Genomic DNA, 24426 nt, shown 5'->3' with positions numbered 1-24426 from the left:
TTGCACCTTCCAGTGTGGCTGTCACTTCCTGGGTGTCTGCACCTCACTCCAGCTTTCCAGTTCTCCCACCTCACACCAGCCCCCTCCCAGTGGCCCTGGAGCCTGGGTTATTTGCTGTTTTTTCAAGCTAGCACCACACCCTGGGACTGACTGCCAAGAAGGACCATTGTTCATGAGAATTCCTTGCGAGTTCCAGCTAACCCTTAGATGCACTGTTCTGGGGTTGGGCCCTGAATTAATCCTTGTCTTTTCCTAAGCTCTGCTCTTTCTGACTTATTCTTGCCTTCTCCCAACCCAGTCATCTCATCTTTCGTTCTTCAGAAAGCTTTGAGAGGCCAGCAGAAGTGTGGAGGTGAAGCCCTGCAGCAAAACCTCAAGTGGCTGCTTGACCTGGTCCCCAAAGCCCACCGGCCTCCGAGGAGGCAGGGAGGCCTGAGCATGGGCAAAGTAGGAGGCCAGGTAGCTTCAGGGGAGGGGCAGTGTGGAATGCCGTGGAATGAGTGGGGGTTAGGGGGTGGGGTGGGAATGAGAGGAAGGTTAAGGAGTGAAAACCAATCTCTCCACCCTCCCTCAATCCGCCCCCAGAATTGAGCTGATTAACCTGTAGAAATAGAGGCCCTGCCAAGCCCAACTTCCTTGTTTCCAGAAACCTTGGCACAGAGGCCCGTTTCTGGCAGAAGCCCGTCCTCATCAGGGGGACCAGCGGGGCAGCTGTTGTGATTTTCTTTTTCCTCTCATTTCTGGCAATCCCGAGTGGGACTGTTTACTTTTTTCTTCCCCTTTCCTTCCCCACCCTCCTGTAGCAGGGAGTTGGTTCTGGTTAATGTTGAAGATCATAACATGATTACCCCAAAGTCTCATGAAATTAAATCACTTTTCTTCAAAGAGAAAGGGGTGGGGAGGCGACCGTCTGGCTGGTAGGCCAGCGAGGGACGAGCGGATATTGAAAGCAGGCTGGCAGCGGCGCTTCACTCGGGAGGCCGGGCGAGGAGGAGGAGGAGGTGGTGGTGATGGGGCAGGGTGGGCAATGGGGGGGGGGGTACAACTCCGCACACAGTGGCCTGGTGGAGCCGGGTCTCCACCTGGGTCCCCAGCACCTGCCTCCTGAGCACAGGGGTTGGGGACAGGGGAGGCTGAAGGAGTGTGTGGGGTGGCTTGGAGGGCTGAAGCCGAGGGTGAGTCATCTAGGAAGACGTTGAACTCTTACAGCCAGCACCCAGCCCCGTGAGGCTGCTCCGTCACCTCCTGCCCCGGGAGTTCATTAGATCAGGGCACAGACTCGAGGGCGGCTCTCCCACCGGAATAGCCTGGGAGGGAAAATTCTCAGTCTTCTCCAGGAAGGCATCGATGTCCGTGATAGGCCTGGGGCACATGTGTGTCTCTCCCTGGGTTAGATTGTCACAGACTTGTGACATTTCAAGGGTGGAAGGGTGCTCTTGATGATCCAGCACCTGACCTGGCACTCAGTGCAGGAATCCCCTTCGTGTTAACCCAGACAGGGAACATTCATCCCCTCCAGGGGCTGGTGTCTGCCCTCTCGCAGGGCTGGTTCTTGGAGAGAGATTCTGGGAATTACACCTGTTGGTTTGGAAGTGCCTTCTGGGAACACGGGCAGCAGTGGTCCAGCATGGTCAGGGATGGGCACTAAGTAGATGCTTGGAAAGCCTTGCTGTGACCGCGGCCGTGGCTTGCTCTCCTCGTGGCAGCCTGCCGGGGTTCTCAGTTTTCCCTGGTGCACTGGGTTCAGCTCCCCCGCTCCCCACCCTGGCTATTTTCCTAAGCTGCTCCCCTCCCTGCCCTGCCAATTTTTCAACTGTCTTGCAAGGGGAAGAGGGAAGTCATTTGGAAGTAGTACCTAGAAGACGCCTGATCTTGTTGCCAGGGGCCCAGCACCCTGGGCTCTCGGTTCGGGGACAGTGACCAGCACGAGAGGCCTAGGAATTGGTGGAAAGGTTGAGTGAAGACTTGGGGAGATTGGTCTGCTGGTGCTGAGAGCCAGAGCGCAGCCACTTAGGCCCCAAAGGGAGCATCGGAGAGAAGGCAGCGGTGCTGGCCACTCGTGGCATTGACATTGAACCAGCGCAGGAAGGAAGGAGGCTGGCGAGGGTGGCGTGTGAGTTCAGCAGTTGCATTTTTCAGGAGGACTAGGGATGGGCCTCAGCCAGCTTGCTGGGGTTGGAGCTCGGGGCTGTGACTCATTCCCATAGGGGTCAGCGAGCGTCTCTCCGCGCGGCCTTGGGCTGAACCCCTCACCTGGCCGGCCTTCTCGAAAATGTGTGTCATTCCTTACGAGGGTGAGCCGCGGAGCGGGCGAGCGGCTGTGCGCATCAGTGGAAATTCATGTCCAGAGTTGGAAAAACAACTCCAGGTTCATGACTCGTTGGCCTCAGAGGTGTGACTGTTAAGGAGGGAGCCGACTTTTTTGTTTTTCACCGAACAGACCCGAGCTGACAGGTCCAGAGACGTGTCCGGTCCACTGGAGTGGTCCCCTTGGGAGGAGATACACTTCTTCCACTGGCCTGGAGCCCCGTTTACCAGCTCCACGGGGCATGGCCAGATTCGTGCCTGTATGGGCACAGATAGTTTTCATCCAAGAACAACATCACCCGAGCTTTATCCCTGAGCCCACTCACCAGATTTGGCACCCAGAGCTCAGGGCTGGATGTGAAAGTGTTGTCCAGACCCATGGGTTGAAGCCACCTGGATATTCAGAAACCCCAAGGACAGTGCCCCAAGACAAGTATTGGAGTAAATGAACAGTCCTCACCCTGCCACCCCCAACACCCAAGGGTCTGACTCAAAGGAGTGTGTGGTTGCAGAATGTTCTGGGTTGTTAAAAAGGCCTCGCTGTATTGTGGTCAGGCCTAGTGGGTTTGTGCACCAAGGCTCTCCCTGAGGGGCAGTGTTGCACAGTGATTAAGGACATGGGCTCCAGAGCCGGACAGCCTGAATTCAAATCCCAGGCCCATCCCTTAATGATGGTCATGACCTTGGGCAAGTTACCTACTCTCTCTGTGCCTTAGTTTTCCCATCATGTAAAAATGAGGCCCTGTAAGAGATGCTTTTGAACTGTGGTGTTGGAGAAGACTCTTGAGAGTCCCTTGGACAGCATGAAGATCCAACCAGTCCATCCTAAAGGAAATCAACACTGAATATTCATTGGAAAGACTGATGCTGAAGCTGAACTCCAATACTTTGGCCACCTGATGGGACGAGCCGACTCATTGGGAGAGACCTTGATGCTGGAAAACATCGAGGGCAGGAGGAGAAGGGGGCGACAGAGGATGAGATGGTTGGATGGCATCACTGACTTAATGGACATAAGTTTGAGCAAACTCCGGGAGATGGTGAAGGACAGGGAAGCCTGGCATGATGCAGTTCATGAGGTTGCAAAGAGTCGGACACGACTGAGCAACTGAACAAGAAGAGTCTTACCTGGTTGGTATTAGGGTTAGTTGCCCTTGGTAGGTGATTTCCTTGGGTTGAAGTTAGAGAGGCCCCAAGGGCTAGGCCACCCCTCAACCCCAGAGTACCCCTCAAGGTGTTGCCAGCAAATCCTGGGGCCCCTGGAGGTATTTTAGAAACTGCTGGTCGAAGAGATGAAACAATCCCCAGGGTCACTCAGCTGGCCTTGCTCATGGGAGTTGACGGGAGAGCCTGACCCATGGATGATGCCTAACCCCACTGTGTGCTTTGATCCTCTCAAGAGCCACCTCCTCTATGAATGAAAGGGGCCCTCATGTCAAAATGGGGTGGGCTCAGCCCTGGCGAGAAGTTTGCAGAGTCCCCTGATCGCCCCCCATGCACACGCACTGGGGATTCCTTCCAGGTATAGTGATGGGAGGTATAGTGATGGGAGGTATAGTGATGGGAATGCCGAGACATTTGTACTAGTTCACAGTTTCTCATCTTTCGACACGTCTAATAAATAAGAGTGAAAATGAATACACAGCAGTGTGTGTTTTGTGCTATTATTGGTGATTCAAGTGATTTTTTCAGTTTATTTTGACAATCAGTTATTTTCACCTCCTGTGTGACTTTTTCCACCACCTGCTGCCATCCAGGGCCGGGCTTTCCTGAGCTAGGGCTCAGGTGTCCTGGCTTCACATTGTCAGAGGTGCTTTCCTGCTAAGGAGGTGGGGGAGCTCCCCTGCACTTGTTCTGGGAGCTCCATTGTGGACCTGTCATATTTTCTTGAATGATGGTGATTTTGAGCACTCGAGTACCAAGTCCTGGTGTGGATCTCAAGTGTTTCGCTCTCTGCATGGGAGTCAGATTTAGGGAGAGGGGTGGCATTTTTGAAGCTGAAACCCTGGTCACACTGCTGCTTCTCCCCCCTTCCCTGCAAATGTGCCCTGCTCTCTTCTGCTGCAGGTAATGGCCAGACAGTTGGGTGAACAGAGGATCAGCCGTGTTATCATTTTCTTTCCTGTTTGGGGCATCTTGAAATGAACAAAGGGAGAGATGAGAGGAAAGACCTGATAACAGCTGGACATAAATTGTCTCCAAAATGTGGGCAACCAGCCCCAGCTCTCCCGTTGGAAATGATGGAAAAATTTAAAAAAGAAAAGAACAGAAGTGGAAGAGATGATGTAGGTTTTGGCTGGGAAGGGGGACAAGGTTTGGGCTACATGTTGTTTAAGGAGCAGGCCCAGGAGAACCTAAGTTCAGATGCATTTGGGGTGACAGGGCGGGCATCCAGAGGCAACAGGATGTTGGAGGTGGAGCCCTGGGCTGGGAGAGACAGAAGACTCGGCTTCTGATTCAGGCCATACCATCAGCTCGTTGTAGCATTGTGAGCAGGTCACCTCAGCCTTCTGAGCATCAGTGGTCTCACCTGTAAGATGGAGATGATAATTCCCAGCTCCCTCCCAGGCAGGAGAAGACCAGATGAGCTCAGCCAGAGATGACACGCTTCATTTTTAAGGTGTCATGTGAATAATAATAGCAATAATGATAATAGTAAAGATGATGTATCTGGTAGGCTTCCCAGGTGGCTCAGTGGTAAAGAACCCACCTGTCAATGCAGGAGACATGGGTTTGATTCCTGGGTCAGAGAAGATCCCCTGGAGGAGGAAATGGCAACCTACTCCAGTATTCTTGCCTGGAAAATCCCATGAGGAGCCTGGCGGGCTGAAGTCCATTGGGTCAGAAGAGTCAGACAAGACTGAGCACACATTCACAATGCATGACGTAATCTGTTAGAAACAAAGGAGGGAATGTTTGGGAAGATGAGCTTAATGGCTAGTGAAATATCCAGGAAGCTTGGAAAGATGGCGGAGGGATCATTGGTGGAAATTTAAGGCAGAAGGAATCATATATAAACCACATGTTTCTCTGATCTTGGCATCCAAACCTCCCCCATACAGGAGAGAGGGTGTGACAAGTCTGCAGCCACCTGGCCACGGGCTGCCTGGCGGTCAGTATTTGTGGAGGCTTTTGGGTTCCTGGGCTCCATATGGGGAGTGTGAAAGTCATCCCAGGGAAGATGTTTTCAGTAACAGGTTTTATTATCATTACTCAGCTCTGTGTGCCCATTCCCAGACAGTGGTCAGGCTCTCCTTGTCAACACTCAGTATTCTGTTTGTTCTCTTGCCCTTGCCTCCCTTCCTGTTTTCCCGTGAACCCTTCCTTGGGGGTACATAGCAACCAACATAGGAGGTCTGGGCTACATTCAGGGCTTCCCTGCGGCTCAGATGGCAAAGAATCTGCCTGCAAAGCAGGAGACCAGGGTTCAATCCCTGGGTTGGGAAGATCCCCTGGAGAAGGGAATGGCAACCCACTCCGGTATTCTTGCCTTGAGAGTCCCCATGGACAGAGGAGCCTGGAGAGCTACAGTCCATGGGGTGGCAAAGAGTGGGACATGACTGACCGACTACACACACACACACACACACACACACACACACACACATGCACAGTACATCTGGCTGGAAAGAAATCATACATGTAGGGAAGCTCCCTGTGGCTTCTGTGGTCATCTTGACTCTCCAGCATCCCCCGCCCCCTGTGCCAGCCCCTGGCCCTGGAAGAGGAGACACACCCCCACAAAGCAGAGCCTGGAATGGCAAGGCAGCTCCCAGAGTCCTTTGTGCTGCTGGAAGCTAGGTCCTGATGGAAGGGCCTCCCCTGTAGATCCTCACCGCTTCACTGGAGGGGTGTAGTCCTGCTGGAGAACTGCAGGGTCATCATCCTGGGGGAGGGGGACTGGGCTCCACCTACACCCTGCCGCTACTCCGGCTGCCTCTACAGTGTCTGTGATGCTTCTTCCTGATCTCTGGGCTTGTTCCAAGGCCTCTGAAGAGCGTCCTGCACGGTGAGGTTGGCTGGGGAGCATGGCTTCTCTCCACTGTGCTGGTGGTGGCACGGGTAAGCAGTGTATCTTTTTCTGTGAACGCCATCCCCTTCCCTCACACCTTCTGGCTGTTTCTGGGCAGTGAAAGAGTGGTTCCCCCAGGCAGCCATGACTCCTGGATCCAAACCAAGTGGCCCTGTGTGACCTCTTCCACCCCTTTGAGACTCCCCACACTTGGCCTGACAACCCAGGTCTCTCCTGCTGTACCTGCTCAGGGCTGTCTTTCTCTACCCACCCCCCACCCCCCAAGCATGGGTGTGTCCTGAGGTGAGCCCTGTTGTTGTGTTGTGTTAGTAGCTCAGTCATGTCTGACTCTGCAACTCCATGGACTGTAGCCCACCAGGCTCCTCTGTGCATGGGGATTCTCCAGACAAGAATACTGGAGTAGGTTGCCATTCCCTTCTCCAGGGGATCTTCCCAACGCAAGAATTCAATCCAGATCTTTTGCATTGCAAGCAGATTCTTTACCATCTGAGCCACCAGGGAAGCCTGAGGTAAACCCTGCCTCCCACTTAATTGTCTTGTCTCAAAGACTCCATCTCTAAGGTTGAGACAGAAATGGTTCCAGATTATTCATCCATCTTCTAGTTTCTCTTCAGTTCATTTCAGTCTCTCAGACTCTTTGCGACCCCATAGACTGCAGGAAGCCAGGCCTCCCTGTTCATCACCAACTGTCTGAGTCCACTCAAACTCATGTCCATTGAGTCAGTGATGCCATCCAACCATCTCATCCTCTGTCATCCCCTTCTCCTCCCGCCTTCAATCTTTCCCAGCATCAGAGTCTTTTCCAAGGAGTCAGTTCTTTGTGTCAGGTGGCCAAAGTATTGGAGTTTCAGCTTTAGCATCAGTTCTTCCAATGAATATTCAGGACTGATTTCCTTTAGGATGGACTGGTTGAATCTCCTTGCAGTCCAAGGGACTCTCAAGAGTCTTCTCCAATACCACAGTTCAAAAGCATCAAATCTTCGGCACTCAGCTTTCGTTATAGTCCAACTCTCACAGCCATACATGACTACTGGAAAAATCATAGCCTTGACTAGATGGGCCTTTGTTGGCAAAGTAATATCTCTGCTTTTTAATATGCTGCCTAGTTTGGTCATAGCTTTCCTTCCAAGGAGCAGGCGTCTTTTAATTTCATGGCTGCAATCACCATCTGCAGTGATGTTGGAGCCAAAAAAAATAAAGTCTGTCGCTGTTTCCATTGTTTCCTCATCTATTTGCCATGAAGTGATGGGACCAGATGCCATGATTTTAGTTTTCTGAATGTTTAGTTTTAAGCCAACTTTTTCACTCTCCTATTTCACTTTCATCAAGAGGCTCTTTAGTTCTTCTTCACTTTCTGCCATAAGGGTGGTGTCATCTGCATATCTGAGGTTATTGATATTTCTCCCAGCAATCTTGATTCCACCTTCTGTTTTATCCAGCCTGGCATTTTGCGTGATGTACTCTGCATAGAAGTTAAATAAGCAGGGTGAAAATATACAGCCTTTCCCCAGTCAGTTGTTCCATGTCCAGTTCTAACTGTTGCTTCTTGACCTGCATTCAGATTTCTCAGGAGGTAGGCAAGATGGTCTGGTATTTCCATCTCTTTAAGAATTTTCCACAGTTTGTTGTGATCCACACAATCAAAGGCTTTGGCATAGTCAATAAAGCAGAGGTAGATGTTTTTCTGGAACTCTCCTGCTTTTTCGATGATCCAACGGATGTTGGTAATCTGATCTCTGGTTCCTCTGCCTTTTCTAAATCCAGCTTGAACATCTGGAAGTTCATGGTTCACATACTGTTGAATCCTGGCTTGGAGAATTTTGAGCTTTGCTAGCATGTGAGATGAGTGCAGCTGTGTGGTAGTTTGAACATTCTTTGGCCTTGCCTTTCTTTGGGTTTGGAATGAAAACTGATCTTTTCCAATCCTGTGGCCACTGCTGAGTTTTCCAAATTTGTTGTCAAATTGAGTGCAGCACTTTAATAGCATCATCTTTTAGGATTTGAAATAGCTCAAGTGAAATTCCATCACCTCTGCTAGCTTTTTTCGTTGGAGGTAAAGTCCAATGTTGTAAAGAACAATATTACATAGGAACCTGGAATGTTAGGTCCATGAATCAAGGTTTTCCTTGAAACATACAATATTGCTATCTCAAACTTGGAACATTTGAGATCTCATCCATAAACCAAAATGTACTTCCTCTATGGTCTTCTCTGTTTATGCTGTTGAGAGTCACCCAGGAACGCCATCTTGGTCTATGACCTCTCAAGCAATCTCCCTATCTTGTTGATTATCTTTTTGTAACGTCCTTCTGCACCTATTCCTCTCCTCTCACACTGCCAACACCCAAGCTCTGCTCACCTGGAGATGTGACTGCCCTTCCCCCCACTAGTCTCTTTCCCTGCCTGCCCTGATCCCGTCAAATCCCACCGGCTCCACACCCACACTCTTGGTTATAAAGCATCTCCTTCCATCACGTCAGCGAGGAAGCAGACGTGCTGGCACCGAGTTCTAGGCTCAGCTTGCCTTTCTCAATGTTTTTACTCCTTTGGGGAGAAGATGAATGACAGGCCAGTTAAGTTATGAATGGCAGGAAGCCGGGGTGGGGGTGGGAAGGCCAGAGTTGGCTGGATAATCAAATAAGTCAGATAAACATTTAAATATTTGATTTTAACTTCAGACATGTAGATGTGCATCTGTCTGCCAAGCTTTTGATGCGGGGCCAAGGCATTTTCTTTGAGTGTGCGTCTGCTGGTTCTGTGTTCTTTCTTGCATGAACCTTGCCCGCGGTACATCATCTTCAGTTTCATTAAAGTGAAGTGATTCCTTAGAGAAGCTTGGGAAGTTATCTGGGTTCAGCATCTCCTGTTTTTTATAACCTCTCCCGGGTCCTTTCCATATAGCTCCTCCACAGCTCCGTTGACAGCCCTTCTTTTGAAAATTTAGCGGCTTACTTTTTTTGAGGCTTTCCAGTGGAGGTTTCATAGAAACAAGGGCCCTTCTCTGGCTGTTCTCAGTGGGACGAAAGCCTGCACATTTGGCTGTTGAGAGCTCAACCACCATGAGCAGTGCTCACCTTGGACAGTGGTTGAAGGGCTGCACAGAGGGTAAGCTACAAAGGGCTGCAAAGCGTAAGCTACGCTGGCTAGTGCACAGCATCAAGATGGGTCAGGAGGGGTTTTCTGTTTCAAGTTTGGATGACTATCAACTGAGACAACCTAATCAGATGACAAATCTGGGATAGAAATCTAAAGTCTTTGCCATAGATCCAAAAAAATGAATGGCACCCTTACCTTGTGATAAATACTTCTGTTATCTGGGAGACAGGATTTCAGTAGAATGAAAGGTTTATGTCGAGTCACCCATGGAATGTGGCTGCCCATGGAAGCTAATGTCATCTTCAGTCACTGACCGTCTCCCCAGTTCCTGTCCATCCCTCCTCCTCCCTGTACAGCCATGTGGCCACGGGGATATTGTCCATGAGTTGTCAAATCCAATCTGGGCGACTCCATCTTTCTTTCTATGGATGTGATCCATCAATATACAGAATTTCTCTGACTACAGGAATTGGTTCAGGGGCATACAGGTGGCCTAGTTTGGCTTAATGAGGCATGAGAACACATTGACTGGAGACATTTGTAAAATAAAGTACTGCTGATTCTCCTATCCTCTTCTGGAGGAGATTCTGGAATCTCCTATCCTTTTCTGGAGAGAGATTCCAGCCCTCTTACCTTGGAAGGTGTGGTGTGTGGATGCGAAGCCTAGAATGGCTGCACCCTTTTTACCACCAGAGAGAAACCCACCCAGGGATGATGATACTGATGTCACAAAGGTCAAAGGAACAGATGGAGGAAAACAGTCCTTGATGACATCCCTGAATGAGACCAGCTCTACCCCACAGCCTTTCGGTTACATGGACCCATAGCATTCTCTTAAGCCTTTTGAGTTCAGTTTTCTGTTACTTGGCACATGGAGAATCTCAGCTGCCATGGAGATGAGAGCCCTTGCTTCCTATGGGGGTGACATGTATGTGTGGAATACTTCATTGGCTTCTGGGCCGTTGTCTTTTTGAGGCGCGTTGAGGAACTGCAGAGTGGCTGATACAGAGCTCTAGGCTGGGGAAGGGGTGTGGAATCCAGGTTTAAAGAGCACATACAAGAGTGGTGACAGTCCACTTTTATGTGTAGATTCCTAACAGCACTTCTTTAAATGGAAAGCTCACTGCATACATTTTTTGAAAGGGTAAGGTTTTATAGCAACATGAAATTGTTACCGTTTTGGGAGCATCTGTGTTGCACGAGATGAGATGTACTTGTGGCTTCCGTGATCGTGCCGGGAATAGCAAGAGAACATTTCCACAAAGGCACAGGATGATTCGAATGAGAAGAAACTGTTTTGTCTCGTCATTTTGTGGGAGGGGAAGCCCACACCCCAAACTGTCATCATTCTAGTGTGGAAACAGCCACTGGAGTGTTGCTTTCACAAGATGCTATCACAGGCTGGCCCTTGAGGGAGCGGGGAGTTCCGGAGATTTCCATCTGGGGAGCAGCATCCCTGGACCACTGAATCCTCTTCCTGCCATGATACAGACTGTCGGTAGGAAGAGACTTTCTTCTTTTTTAAAAATATGTATTTATTTGGCTGTGCCTGGTCTTTAGTTGCGGCATGTGGGATCTTTGATCTTCATTGTGGCATTCGGGGTCTTTCGTGGCAGGCCTGGGAACTCTTAGCTGCAGCACGTGGAATCCAGTTCTCTGACCAGGGATCGAACTCGGGCCCCCTCCATTGGGAACTTGCAGTCTCAGTCACTGGACCACCAGGGATGTTCTGGTGGAAGGAGACTTCTAAATGTCCTGCAGCTCATTCCCCAGGATTCCTGTGGGCGTCTGTGGCTTTGGTCTTATTCTTTGCACATTAATGCTTCCTTCTAATACTTAGAGCAGCGTGGCTGCTTGTACCAGGGTGCTGTGGAAACATGTGAGAGGGAAGAGCTGTGTGACCCTCACACATAGTTGGGTGCTCAAAAGGGAGCTGCTGGGTACTTCCCTGATGGTCCAGTGATTAAGAATCTGCCTGGCAATGCAGGGAATGTGTGTCTGATCCCTGGTTGGGGAATGAAGATCCCACATACCACGGAGCAACTAAGTCTGTGTGCTGTAACTAAAGATCCCACATGATGCAACAAAGCCCACATGCCACAAATGAGCGCTGAGGCAGCCAAATAGATAAATAAATAAGTAATTTTTTAAAAAAGAGCTGCCATTTGGGCTGTGTTCAATCAGTCAACAAATAGGTGTGGAGTGCCTACTCTCTGTTCCAGGTACTGAGGAGTCAGCAGTGAAAAACCAGACAAGCTCAGTCCTTGGGAACTCACATTCCAGTGGGGAGACAGTGGTACCCACTCGGGAAGAACTGTCAGCTCTTCTAACCACTCTCTTTCCTGGGTCTCACTGATACCGAGTATGGGGTATCCAAGTCAGGGCTCCTTGTAAGAATCTTCCAGATGGCTTTTTGCATTTAGTGATAGAGCCTGGGCTTCCCTGGTGGCCCAGATGGTAAAGAATCTGCCTGTAGTGCAGGAGACCCGGGTTCAATCCCTGCGTCGGGAAGCTCCCCTGGAGAAGGCAATAGCAACCCACTCCAGTGTTCTTGCCTGGAGAATTCCGTGGACAGAGGGACCTGGTGGGCTACAGTCCACGGGGTCGCAAAAAGCCAGACACGACTGAGCGATTAACATTTTCACTAGAGCCTACATAAGATGGATTTCTGCTGTTTATTAAAACCACTTCATAAAAACCAGGTAGCATCCCATTTGTGTTCATTTAAAAGATCACTCTTTTTCTTATTCTTTTTATGAGGGCTATTTGTATTTTTTTAATGTAGCAAGAGAAAGTAGGTGTAGGGAGATAAGTCATCATGGTACCTCCATAAACAAGCTTTAAAATCATTCGGTTACTATTTGGGGATACAGTGGAGACCACCATATGGGTCCTGCCCTCGAGGGAGTGACACTCTAGCGGGGCATGCACACCAGCGGTTCCAGGAGGGGGTGGTCAGTGTTACAGGAGGGTTAGAACAAGCGCTGAGGAAGTAGGAAGAAGAGGCACCTGGCCCAGATGTGTGGGGCAGGATCAGGGGAGACTTCCTGGACGAAGTGAAAGCATCTTGAAACAGAACATTGCCGTCGCTGTCGTCAGCATCACCAGCATCACCATCATTGTCCATCACCATCACCATGGTAGCTGGCATTCATTGGTTACCCGCTGTGTGCCTGGCACTGTGCTCTTTGCATGCGTTGTCCCATTTTGTGCCTAACATCATGCTTGAAAGTTATTATTCTCACTTAAGAGGTGAAGAAAACGAGGCCCATGCAAGTTAGGCAGTTTGATCACAGTAAGTTTGTCAGTTTCAGGCTCAGGCTGTCTGCCTTGGGGCTTCATCTTACCATCCGTGCTCGGAGGACGAGTGGGCGTTGGCCAGGTGGGGAGCATTCCAGGGAGAGGGGGTCCGTGGCATGGTGCAGAGGTGACAGAGAGCTGGGGTCAGTGAGGGCCCACAGAAACTCTTATGTGGCTGGCTGAGAGATGGGGCTGGACGAATGGCAGGGTCCAGTCCCCAAGCCCTTCTTGGCCATGTCTTGTGTTTGGACTTTGTCTAATGCCATCAGGAGGAAGATACTGAAGCATTTTAAACAAGAGGGAGCCACAGCTGTTTTGTAAAGCTGTGGAAGGACCACCCTGGTCACAAAGTGGAGGATGGGGAGACTGGGGCAGGGGCTGTCTGAAGTCACCTACCTCCCACACATGAGAGTCCTGGGGCTGGAAAAAGGGGATCACCCTCTGAGCAGGTGGTCATTCTCAGAGTCCCTCTGGGCATCCTTCCCCTTGCTGGGGAGGCCCAGTCACCACTTTCCTTCCTCGGGGCAGTGACCCCCTCCCTCTGTGTGGGGCTCTGGGCCAGTGCCCGTTGGCCCAATAAACTTTCCAATGGATTCATCTGATGCAGGAAACCATAGCACTGGCCTTTTATGTCACTTCTTCGTGAAGGCTGAGGAAAGGGTCCACATTGAGCCAGACTTATGCTTCCTATAGCGCTGACAGTTTTGAGGGTGGGGAATAGTAGGGTTTAGAGCCGAGATCTCCCAAGCTTCTCCTATGCCATGGTCTCTTGACCCTCGAACCTGGTCCAGGGACAGGGCAGTCCATCAGATCCACTCCTCTCAAGGCTGAAGAGTCTGGCCCAGAAGCAGCCAGAGGAGTCCCCGACGTCCCAGGTAATAAGGACACTCCTTGGGCATCCTGCCCCAGGGAACGCACCTTCTGCCCAGGAGCAGGAGTAGCAGCCCCAGATGCACCAGGAGGCTACACAAAGCCCCTTTTCCCTTGTTCTCTGCCATTGTCCCCTCCTCCTCTGAGGTTGCAGCATGGCTTTGCCTCACTTTGTATGAACCCGGGAGGGGGTGTTGGGGCTGCCATGTCTGGAGCCCAGTGTGGCACAGCACACTAGGTGAGTGAGCAGGAACCCAGCTCCATCAGCCTGGCATCGTTCATGCTGAACAGTGGGAGGCAGGGGGAGAGGGGACAGCCAAAGGCTGAGCCGAGGGGGCCCCGAAGGCGCCCAGGTGGGTATCCATCTGCAGGCCAGCCTCAAAAGCCACATGTTCTACCACTTGAAACTCCCCATCATCCTGCCCTTGAAGATTTGGAGGGATCCCTAGTGAGTCGGGTTCATGAGTTCTGGGTCCAGACTGGCTATATTCCTGGCTTACTGGGAAATACTGGGTCAACCCTTCCACTCTCTGGGCCTCAGCCTCCCTTTTGAGAAAAAGGGGTTGTCTGTAGAAGTCCTCGGAGGCTCTCTGGAGATCCCAGCACCCCCATTTACCATGTAGGTAGGTGCCCCCAGACAGATGGGTGGACAGACTCCTGGTTGGACCCCTCTCTAACTTCTGGGGAGGGGTGCCACATTTAAGGATGGAGACCTCAGGGTGGGCCTGGAAGCCTGGACCACATTCAATGTCACAGATGGAGGCTTTTTCTGCTTTGGTTAACCCTCTTTGTGGGTTTTAGGTTTTCAGACCTGGCTGGCAGCTTGGCTGAGTCCTGGTGACTGTTTCCGAGCTGGCTGGGAGCAGAGTGGAGGACCTTGGGGTTGCAAATCTGTTCTGGTCCTTCCAAGAGTTTAAACGATCTCAAATCCAGAGAAACAACCTCTCTCCAGGTTCTGTGTGCCCAGCCGTCACAAAAACCCTCTCTCACACCTGTTCACCCTGCAGCGCGTGGTGCATCTGAATTATTTTAAACGGTTGGGTTTACCACTTAATTTCTCCACAAGCCCCATGACTGGCTCCTGGGTGACCCCCCCACCCCCAAATGGTGGTGACGGACATGGAGTCAGGGCGCCCGAGGCCAGGAGACAGGCTGTTCTCCATCGCAGAGGACTGAGAACCAGGCTTGAGGAGCCCGGTTTGCACTCCCCATTCTCTATCATTGAATGAACACATGTATTTTGGTTCCTCTCTGGTTTCTACGTTTTATGCCTTGATGAACACATTGCTGCAGCCAGTCCTGATGAGGGTTAACTCCTTGTCACTGTAATAAAAGTTTCGTCTAAATCTTTCTCAAATGCTTCTCCTTCCGGTTCCCAGGTGGGTTGCATGCTGCTGATTGACCCTAAGTGTTAATCGCCCCCCTTTGAGAAGCCCTGCTGTGTCAGCCCCCTGCCTCAGCCACACTGGGATCCTTTCCCTCTACTCATCTCCAACGCCACAGGGACTGGAGACGGGGCCTGTGTGCACAGCTGCAAGCCACTCTCCTGTGATCGTCTTTTTCCAGTCGAGGGGTTTCATCTCCCTTTTAGGATCTGGCTCCTACCACCAGCCTCTTGCTGTTTCTGGTGAGCACTTGTTAGAGTGGCCAAAAAGATTTTTTTTTTTTTAAACTCTAACAAAGTATCTGGACACAGCCACTAGTTACTAAGCAAAACGAATACTGCTCCCTTCTGTGCCGAGAAGTCCTACAGCCCATGTGCCCGCCCATCCTTTTGGGGCCTGGAGAGGAGATGGGCACTTGAGGACACGGCGGGGACAGGCCGGGGCACCAGGACCCGGTAGGGTCATGAGCAGAGGATGGGGGTGACACCTGCCTCTTCCCAACTTCAGGCGCTGCTTCGTCTCCTCATGGGAACCTTGGGGCTGCTCCCCTGGGCTGACTTGATTTCTCTCAATTCCCCAAGCAGGGCAGGACTCACTGTGGGTCCCTGAGCAAGGAAGTCGCTTCACGTCTCCAGCTGTTGAGCAGGAAGATGGGCCAATCTGGTGCTGGTTTATGAAGCCGGATGGTGTTCGAGGCAGCTGCTCTCGGGAACTTGCTGGGACTGGCTTCTTGCTGCCTGCCTTCTCCGGCCATCTCTGCCCGGGGACAGAAACCAGGCCAAGTGCCTGGGGAACATTTAGCTTTTTGTTGTGAGGAGGGAAGAATTAGAAAGTCAAATGCTACTATGGACTGGGAGCCAAGAGAAGGGGGCAGGGAGGCTGGCGGGGCCTGGAGGAGGCTTGGGGCCACAACGGGGGTGGAGATGGGGGGCGCTTGCCCATCTTTGGGGGAGGGTTGCCCATCCTGAGGCTGCTGCAGGAAAGGGGGCAGGGGTTCCCACTCTCTAGTGGGACCTCTCAGCCCCAGTCCAGCGGGGCAGGGCTGACTTCAGGGAGGGGGGTTGAGAAAAAAACTCCAGCCCCAGCAGGGCACTGGATGCCAGGCAGAGGAGTCAGCGGTGCCAAATGAAAGGTCTCTGGAGTGTTGGTTATGTCTCACTTTCTATAATAACACCTCCTTTATTTGGCATTATCAGAGCGTGAGCTGTTCTTCCTAAGCGGTTTTTCTAAAGCACGGAAGCGCCTCCCCCAGACTTTAAAAGTTTAACTATTGGGTTGGCCACAAAGTTCATTCGGATTTTTCCATAGGCTGTACATCAAACTTTTTAATTTTTTTTAAAGAATTGTAAAATACACATCACATAAAATTTACCATCTTCCCTGTTTTAAAGTATGCTTTTCAGTAGTGTTGAGGACATTCACATCGCTCTGTAGCAATCACCTCTGTCTCGCTCCAGAAGTTTTGTCATTCCCCCAAGCAGGAACTCTGTCCTCGTTAACACTCCCCATTCCCCTCCCCAGCCCCTGGCATCCACCACTCTCCTTTCTGTCTCTGTGAATTAGACCACTCTCTAAGTAAATCACCAGCATATCTGTGTACATTGTAGTACCTGTACTTCTGTTTCATTTATTAACACATTCAGTTTCCAAAGACAGGATTTTATATTCAAACACAAACTATTTCATAACTTGCTTTTTTCAAACCTACTGCTATCTTGACTCTGGCTGCAGATTTTCATGATTTTAGCATTTTAGCACATGAATATGCCATAGAATCCAGCCAGCTACCTGCTACCTTTCCCGTTTTACCGTTACCAACAGTACATGTAATGCACAGTGGTGGTTGTTTAGTCACTAAGTCATGTCTGACTCTTTTGCAACCCCGTGGACTGTAGCCCTCCCGGCTCCTCTGTCCTTGGAGTTTCCCAGGCAGAAATACTGGAATGGGTTGCCATTTCCTCCTCCAGGGGATCTTCCTGATCCAGGGATCAAACCCAAGTCTCTTGCATTGACAGGCGGATTCTTTACCACTGAGCCACCTGGAAAGTGCATCCTTGGAGCCATACCTTTGTACATTAGTTTATTCTTTCTTTGGTATAGATTCTTACAACCACAGTTGGTGGGTTAGAGGGTGTGCACATTGTTTAATCTTTTGGAGTCTTTTACTTGTATTGGCAAATTGCTTGTCAGATTTGTTTTGCTTAGTTGTTCATATTTTCATCAACAGCACCGAAGAGGTTTTCCCCATACCCTCACTGACGCTGAGTATCGTTGTTTAAAAATATCTTTGTCAATCTGAACGGTGAAAAGCAGCATCTTGGTTTAAAAAGTATGCCTTTCTTTGAACATTTTTTATTTCTATGTCTGTTAGCCATTTGTGTTTCTTCTTTGGGGAATTGCTTACTCATGGCCTTTGTGTATTTTTTCCGTGGGGGATTAATATTGTCTTATTCATTTGTAAGAAACTTTGTGTATCAAAAATGTAAATTGTTTGTTATATCGATTGCAAACAGTTTTACTCCAGTTTGCCCTTTGGCTCTAAGTTTGGTTTTTGGTACTTGTGGATACTAAAAAAAAGCTTTTTATTTCCTTGTAGAGATATGTCTAAGTGTTTTCTTTTTAACTGCTGTCTTTGGTGTCATTCTTAGCAACCTACTATGTTATAGATACTCATCTACATTTTAGTTTATTATAGCACTTCTATAGCTTAATTTTTCACATGGATTTAAAAAAAAAAGTTTAATGGATTAAATGTTGAATCCATTCCTAAATGATCAGATGTCTAATGTGAGGTAAAGAATCCAGCCTTCCATTAGCCCGACGTTGTCCTTTTCCCGTTGCTTCAGTGTGTTGCCTTTGTCGTGTGTTAATTCTCGCATACTCTTGGTTCTGTTTCTGGACTTTTCTGTCCAATGATAGGAATCTATGTTCTTTTGCCAGTTCCACACTGTTTTAATATTTTAATTATTTTAGGGCATGGTTCCCGTGATTACAAAATTTCTTGGCTGTGCTCTTGCATTTTATTTCCAAATGAACTTTAGAATGATTTGGTCAACTTGGGAAAAAAAATTCCTCTGTGATTCTGATTGAAATTGCATTAAGTTTATAGACGGATGCTGAGGGAATTGGCATCTTTGTAATATTGGGTCTCCTCTGGAACTTCAGTCTGTCTGTCAGCTGTTCACATAGTTTCCTCACATAGGTCCCTGTGCATTTCTTAAATGTATCCTTGGGTATGGTGAATTGTTTGCAGGAAAGGTGAACGGTATCAATTTTCAGTTGTTTTCTAGCTGTTGGCTGTTGGAATATATAAAAAGATTGATTTTCATATGTTTATATAGTAATTAGTCTGTTCACTGAACAGAGGGTCTCTCTTCTGGGTTTTATGGGTGAATCATCATGGCACCTATGGGCTGTAGCCTGCCAGGCTCCTCTGTCCATGGGGTTTCCCAGGCAAGAATACCAGAGTGGGTTGTCATTTCCTCCTCCAGGGGATCTTCCCAACCCAGGGATCGAGCCAACATCTCCTGCGTTGTAGGCGGCTTCTTTACTACTGAGCATCTTTTGTCTTTTGTCTCTGGCGTCTTTTGTCTCTTTCTTTACAGCATTTGTGCTGTTCAGTCTCTTTTCTTGTCTTGTTGCATTGGCTGCACTAGCCAAAACAACGTTAAATAGTCAGGATGACAGCAGATGTCCTCGTCTTAATTCTGAAATAAGTGGGAATGTCTCCTGTGTTTCAAATTTCTCTGCCCCCTTTGTGTTAAGTGCAACCTAATCTTCTTTTGGTGTTTGAGAGGCATTGTTAGTAATAATTAAAAATCATCCTGTAATAGTAATCTCCCCTGGGATCCATGGATCTTACGTATCTACCTGACTTGTGAGTCCCAAACTTCTGTTTTTCTTTGATCTTCTTTCTCTTTCTTTTGCTTTATTGACTTACTGAAACTTTCCTTGGATCTCTTCCCTTGTTCCCAAGCGGTCTGTTATCAATTATTTCTGTTGTCACTGGGTATACTTCCAAAAGTTATCCCTCGCCCCTTCTTTCTTTTTTTAAACCATTGTTTTAATTGAAGTCATAATCCATGAGCGTGGAAAACATTCCAAGCACTGCATAAGTAAAAATTCAAAAGCAAAAATTTTAAACACTGCAGTAAAAAGTGTCTCCCTCTCATACCAAATGCTTATTCACTCCAAAAAAGGCAATGTTTTGTATCCTTGCAGATTGGTTTGATGTGTGTACCAGGAGATATATGGATACATATCTTTGTATTTTAAACATAAATAGAAGCATGGTATTCATACAGTTAAGTGCATGTTTTACTTAATATGTTGTGACAGTAATTCCAAATCAGCACATATGGATTCTTTACTATGCCATTGAATGCAGGTGATATAATTTATTTATATGGTCCCCGATGTACCTAGATTTTCCCAGTCTTTTGCTATACCAAAAACAGCTAGTGAACATCTGTAATAATATAAGCCTCTTCTCTCCTTTATTGATTTTCTGCTCCTAATCAACTTACTCTGACCTCATCAAGAAAGGAAATAGATGAACTATTCAACATTGAATGTAAACTGAGAATAAATAGGTTCTGAATGAGAGTCTAACAAGTCTGTCGAGCAAAGTAAATAGATCTTACATATTTTGTTTTGTTTATTTGGCTATGAGATGGATGTTTTACTCATTTTTTTATTGTCACTTGCCATTGTTCACTTCTGAGTTTGCCAGTTAAATGATTCCTCCCACTCCCATCCCCAAAGGTCAAGTTGATGCCACCTGGCCCGATGAGGATGTGACCTGCATCCACTATAGCTGTCCCTTATGTTCATTCAGTTTCATCAACATCGTGCATGGGCAAGGCGAGCCTTATGTGGCCATGCAGTATCCCCAGCGATGCAGCTGGGTACCCTGGGAGGCACCTATGCGGCTGAAGAGTTGTTATCACAGTGAGCTGAGCTTGGAGGAGTGAGGGATGCAGGGGAAGCTGTGGAGTAGGTCCTAAAGGATGTGAGAAGAATCATTGCAGAGCATCCTACTTGATGCAGCAGGTGCAAACAGACTGGGGTGGAGCCGGAGCATCAGGCAGGAATCGCATCTATGAGGACCCTGGGGCAGGAAGATGTCTTCACAGGACCTGGGCTGGAGCAAGTCGGGAGATGATGCTGTGTGTTTCCAGCCACACCTGCACATGGAGAAAATAAGCAGCATCCATCCCTGGGATGTGGACCAGGGAGGTTACTGAGATGCTGCTGGAGATCAAGGTCGTGGGGGAGATGAAGGTTTTCAGATTGATGAGCAGTTCTTCTCTCACTTTTCCATCTGGCGGGATAGCTTTTGTTGACCACTAATGCTCATTTCTTTCTTATTCTAAAAGCAATGAGTACTAATTGGAGAAATTTAAGAAAATACAGAAAAAAGAATCTGAAATCCTATTATCTAGAGAAAAAACAACATTTTGGCATATATTTTTCTGGTATTTCTTCCTATTCCTTTATACATTAATCTTGAAGTGGAATGCAATTATACATACTGTTTTGTAGTTGGGGCTTTTTAATTGCTTAATTGGAAATATTTTCCATGTTAATAGATATTTTGTAAGATTATTTCAGTTCAGTTCAGTTCAGTCGCTCAGTCGTGTCCGACTCTTTGTGACCCCATGAATGGCAGCACGTCAGGCCTCCCTGTTCATCATCAACTCCTGGAGTTCACTCAAACTCACGTCCATCGAGTCATTGATGCCATCCAGCCATCTCATCCTCCGTCATCCCCTTCTCCTCCTGCCCCCAATCCCCCCCAGCGTCAGAGTCTTTTCCAATGAGTCAACTCTTCACATGAGGTGGCCAGAGTATTGGAGTTTCAGCTTTAGCATCAGTCCTTCCAATGAACACCCAGGACTGATCTCCTTTAGGATGGACTGGTTGGACCTCCTTGCCGTCCAAGGGACTCTCAAGAGTCTTCTCCAACACCACAGTTCAAAAGCATCAATTCTTTGGCGCTCAGCTTTCTTCACAGTCCAACTCTCACATCCATACATGACCACTGGAAAAACCATAGCCTTATGTCAGTAGTCTCATATAATCTTGCTTTGTGACAACCAGGTTTTCCCTTTCTTCCTTTCTTTGAAAAGATTCTACAGTGGATATCTTAGTTGTATACTTGTGTAAATTCCTAATTTCCTTATAATAAATTCCTAGAGGTGAAATTTCTGGGCCAAAGGATAAGAATATTTTAAATTTAAATTTGCTCTCTAAAATGATCAAACCAATCATAGTTCTACCAGAAACATATGAGGATGTCTTAAAATCTTAAAATTTTTTTCCTGACGTATAGTTTATTTACAGTAGCACATTAGTTTCAGGTGTGTAACACAATGATTCAGTTATACATATATGTGTACATATATACACACACATATATATGATTTTTTTCAGATTCTTTTCCCTTATAGGTTATTACAAAATAGGGAGTATATTTCTTTGTGCTGTATGTGTATTAGGTCCTTGTTGGTTATCTATTAATATTTTCTAGATAGTAGTGTGTATAGGTTAATCTCAATCTCCTAATTTGTCCCTTTCCCACCTCTTTCCCTTTGGTAACCATCAAGTTGTTTTCTATATCTGTGAGTCTCTTTTTGTTTTGTAAATAAGTTCATTTGTGTATATATATATTTTTTTAGATTTCACATATAAGTGACATCATATGATATTTGTCTTTCTCTGTCTGGCTTACTTCACTTTGTATAATAATCTCTAGGTCCATCCATGTTGCTGCAAAGGGCATTACTTCATTTTTTTAATGGCTGAGTAATATTTCATTATGTAATATTGAAATATATATATATCACATATATATATATATCTCACATCTTCTTGCATATATATATCCAAGAATGCCTTAATCTCTTACCCATAGCAGTTATTATTATTTTTGAAGTTTTTTTTTTTAAATTTTTTTTTTATTGAAGGATAATCGCTTTACAGAATTTTGTTGTTTTCTGTCAAACCTCAACATGAATCAGTCATAGGTATACATAGATTCCCTCCCTTTTGAACCTCCCTCCCATCTCTGGCCCCATCCCACCCCTATAGATTGATACAGAATCCCTGTTTGAGTTTCCTGAGCCATACAGCAAATTCCCACTGGCTATCTATTTTACATATGGTAATGTAAGTTTCCCTGTTACTCTTTCCATATATCTAACCCTCTCCTCCCCTCTCCCCATGTCCATAAGTCTATTCTCTATGTCTGTTTCTCCATTGCTGCCCTGTAAATGAATTCTTCAGTACCATTTTTCTAGATTCCGTATATATGTGTTAGAATATGATATTTATCTTTCTCTGACTCACTTCACTCTGTGTAATAGGTTCTAGGTTGATCCACCTCATCAGAACTGACTCAAATACGTTCCTTTTAATGGCTGAGTAATATTCCATTGTGTATGTGTACCACAACTTCTTTATCCATTCATCTGTGGATGGACATCGAGGTTGCTTCCATGTTCTAGCTATTGTAAATAGTGTTGCAATGAACAACGGGATACATGTGTCTTTTTCAGTTTTATTTTCCTCAAGGTATATGCCTAGGAGTGGGATTGCTGGGCCATATGGTGGTTTTATTCCTAGTTTTTCAAGGAATCTCCATACCGTCTTCCATAGTGGCTGTATCAATTTACATTCCCACTAACTGTGCAAGAGGGTTCCCTTTTCTCCATACCTTCTCCAGCATTTATTGTTTGTAGACTTTTTGATGATGGTGGCCTCTGACCTGTGTGAGGTGATATCTCATTGTAGTTTTGATTTGCATTTCTCTAATAATAAATGATGTTGAGCATCTTTTCATGTGTTTGTTAGCTATGTGTATGTCTTCTTTGGAGAAATGTCTGTTTCTTTTCCCCACTTTTTGATTGGGTTGTTTGTTTTTCTGGCCTTGAGTTGTATGAAAAAGTGAAAGTTGCTCAGTTGTGTCTGACTCTTTGTGACCGCATGGACTATACAGTCTGTGGAATTCTCCAGGCCAGAATACTGGAGTGGGTAGCCTTTCCCTTCTCCAGAGGATCTTCCCAGCCCAGGGATCGAACCCAGGTCTCCCGCATTGCAGGCAGATTCTTTACCAGCTATGCCACAAGGGAAGCCCAAGAATACTGGAGTGGCTAGCCTATCCTTTCTCCAGTGGATCTCCCCGACCTAGGGATTGAACCAGGGTCTCCTGCATTGCAAGCAGATTCTTTACAACTGAGCTATCAGGGAACCTCCTGAGTTGTATGAGCTACTTACATATTTGGAAATTAATTCTTTGTTGGTTGTTTCATTTGCTATTATTTTCTCCCATTCTGAGGGTTGTCTTTTCACCTTGCTTATAGTTTCCTTTGCTGTGCAAAAGCTTTTAAGTTTAATTAGGTCCCACTTGTTTACTTTTATTTCCATTACTCTAGGAGGTGGATCACAGAGGATCTTTCTTTGATTTCTGTCATCGAGTGTTCTGCCTCTGTTTTCCCTCTAAGAGTTCTATAGTTTCTGGTCTTACATTTAGGTCATTAATCCATTTTGAGTTTATCTTTGTGTATGGTGTTAGGAAGTGTCCTAATTTCATTCTTTTACATGTAACTGTCCAGTTTTCCCAGCACAATTTATTGAAGAGGCTGTCTTTGCCCCATTGTATATTCTTGCCTCCTTTGTCTAAAATAAGGTACCCATAGGTGCATGGGTTTATTTCTGGGCTTTCTATCTTGTTCCATTGGTCTATATTTCCATTTTTGTGCCAGTACCATACTCTCTTGATGACTGTAGCTTTGTAGTATAATCTGAGGTCAGGAAGGTTGATTCCTCCAGTTCCATTCTTCTTTCTTAAGACTGCTTTGGCTATTCGGGGTCTTTTGTGTTTCCATATGAATTGTGAAATTTTTGTTCTGGTTCTGTGAAAAATGCCATTGGTAGTTTGATAGGGATTGCATTGAATCTGTAGATTGCATTTGGTAGTATAGTAATTTTCACAGTATTGATTCTTCCTATCCAGGAACATGGACTATCTCTCCATCTGTTTATGTCATCTTTGATTGCTTTCATTTGTGTCTTTTAATTTTCTACGTACAGTTCTTTTGTCTCCTTAGGTAAGTTTATTCCTAGATATTTAATTCGTTTTGTTGCAGTGGTGAATGGGATTGATTCCTTAATTTCTGGAGTGGGTAGCCACTGATTTTTCATTATTAGTATATAGAAATGCAAGTGATTTCTGTGTATTGATTTTGTATCCTATAACTTCGCTAAATTCACTGATTAACTCTAGTAATTTTCTGATACTATCTTTAGGGTTTTCTATGTACAGTATCATGTCATCTGCAAACAATGAGAGCTTTACTTCTTCTTTTCTGATCTGGATTCCTTTTATTTCTTTTTTCTCTCTGATTGCTGTAGCTAGGGCTTCCAGAACTATGT

General features: G+C 47.0%; 1 protein-coding gene and 1 long non-coding RNA gene across 4 annotated transcripts in view; both read left to right on the top strand.

The window, feature by feature from the left end:
- Nucleotides 1-24426, top strand: part of NTN1 (netrin 1) — a 202816-nt gene that overhangs the window by 39219 nt on the left and 139171 nt on the right. The gene's annotated exons all lie outside the window — the stretch shown is intronic.
- LOC123332644 lies at nt 8337-19597 on the top strand. The gene is made up of 2 exons (XR_006549578.2): nt 8337-15233; nt 15576-19597. It is a non-coding gene; the product is annotated as an uncharacterized LOC123332644 (long non-coding RNA).

The sequence above is a fragment of the Bubalus bubalis genome, chromosome 3 (genome assembly GCF_019923935.1).
Source record: "Bubalus bubalis isolate 160015118507 breed Murrah chromosome 3, NDDB_SH_1, whole genome shotgun sequence".
In the NCBI taxonomy this organism is placed as follows: domain Eukaryota; kingdom Metazoa; phylum Chordata; class Mammalia; order Artiodactyla; family Bovidae; genus Bubalus; species Bubalus bubalis.
The sequence above is the reverse complement of the archived record's forward strand: the minus strand, read 5'-3'. Positions and strand labels throughout refer to the sequence as shown.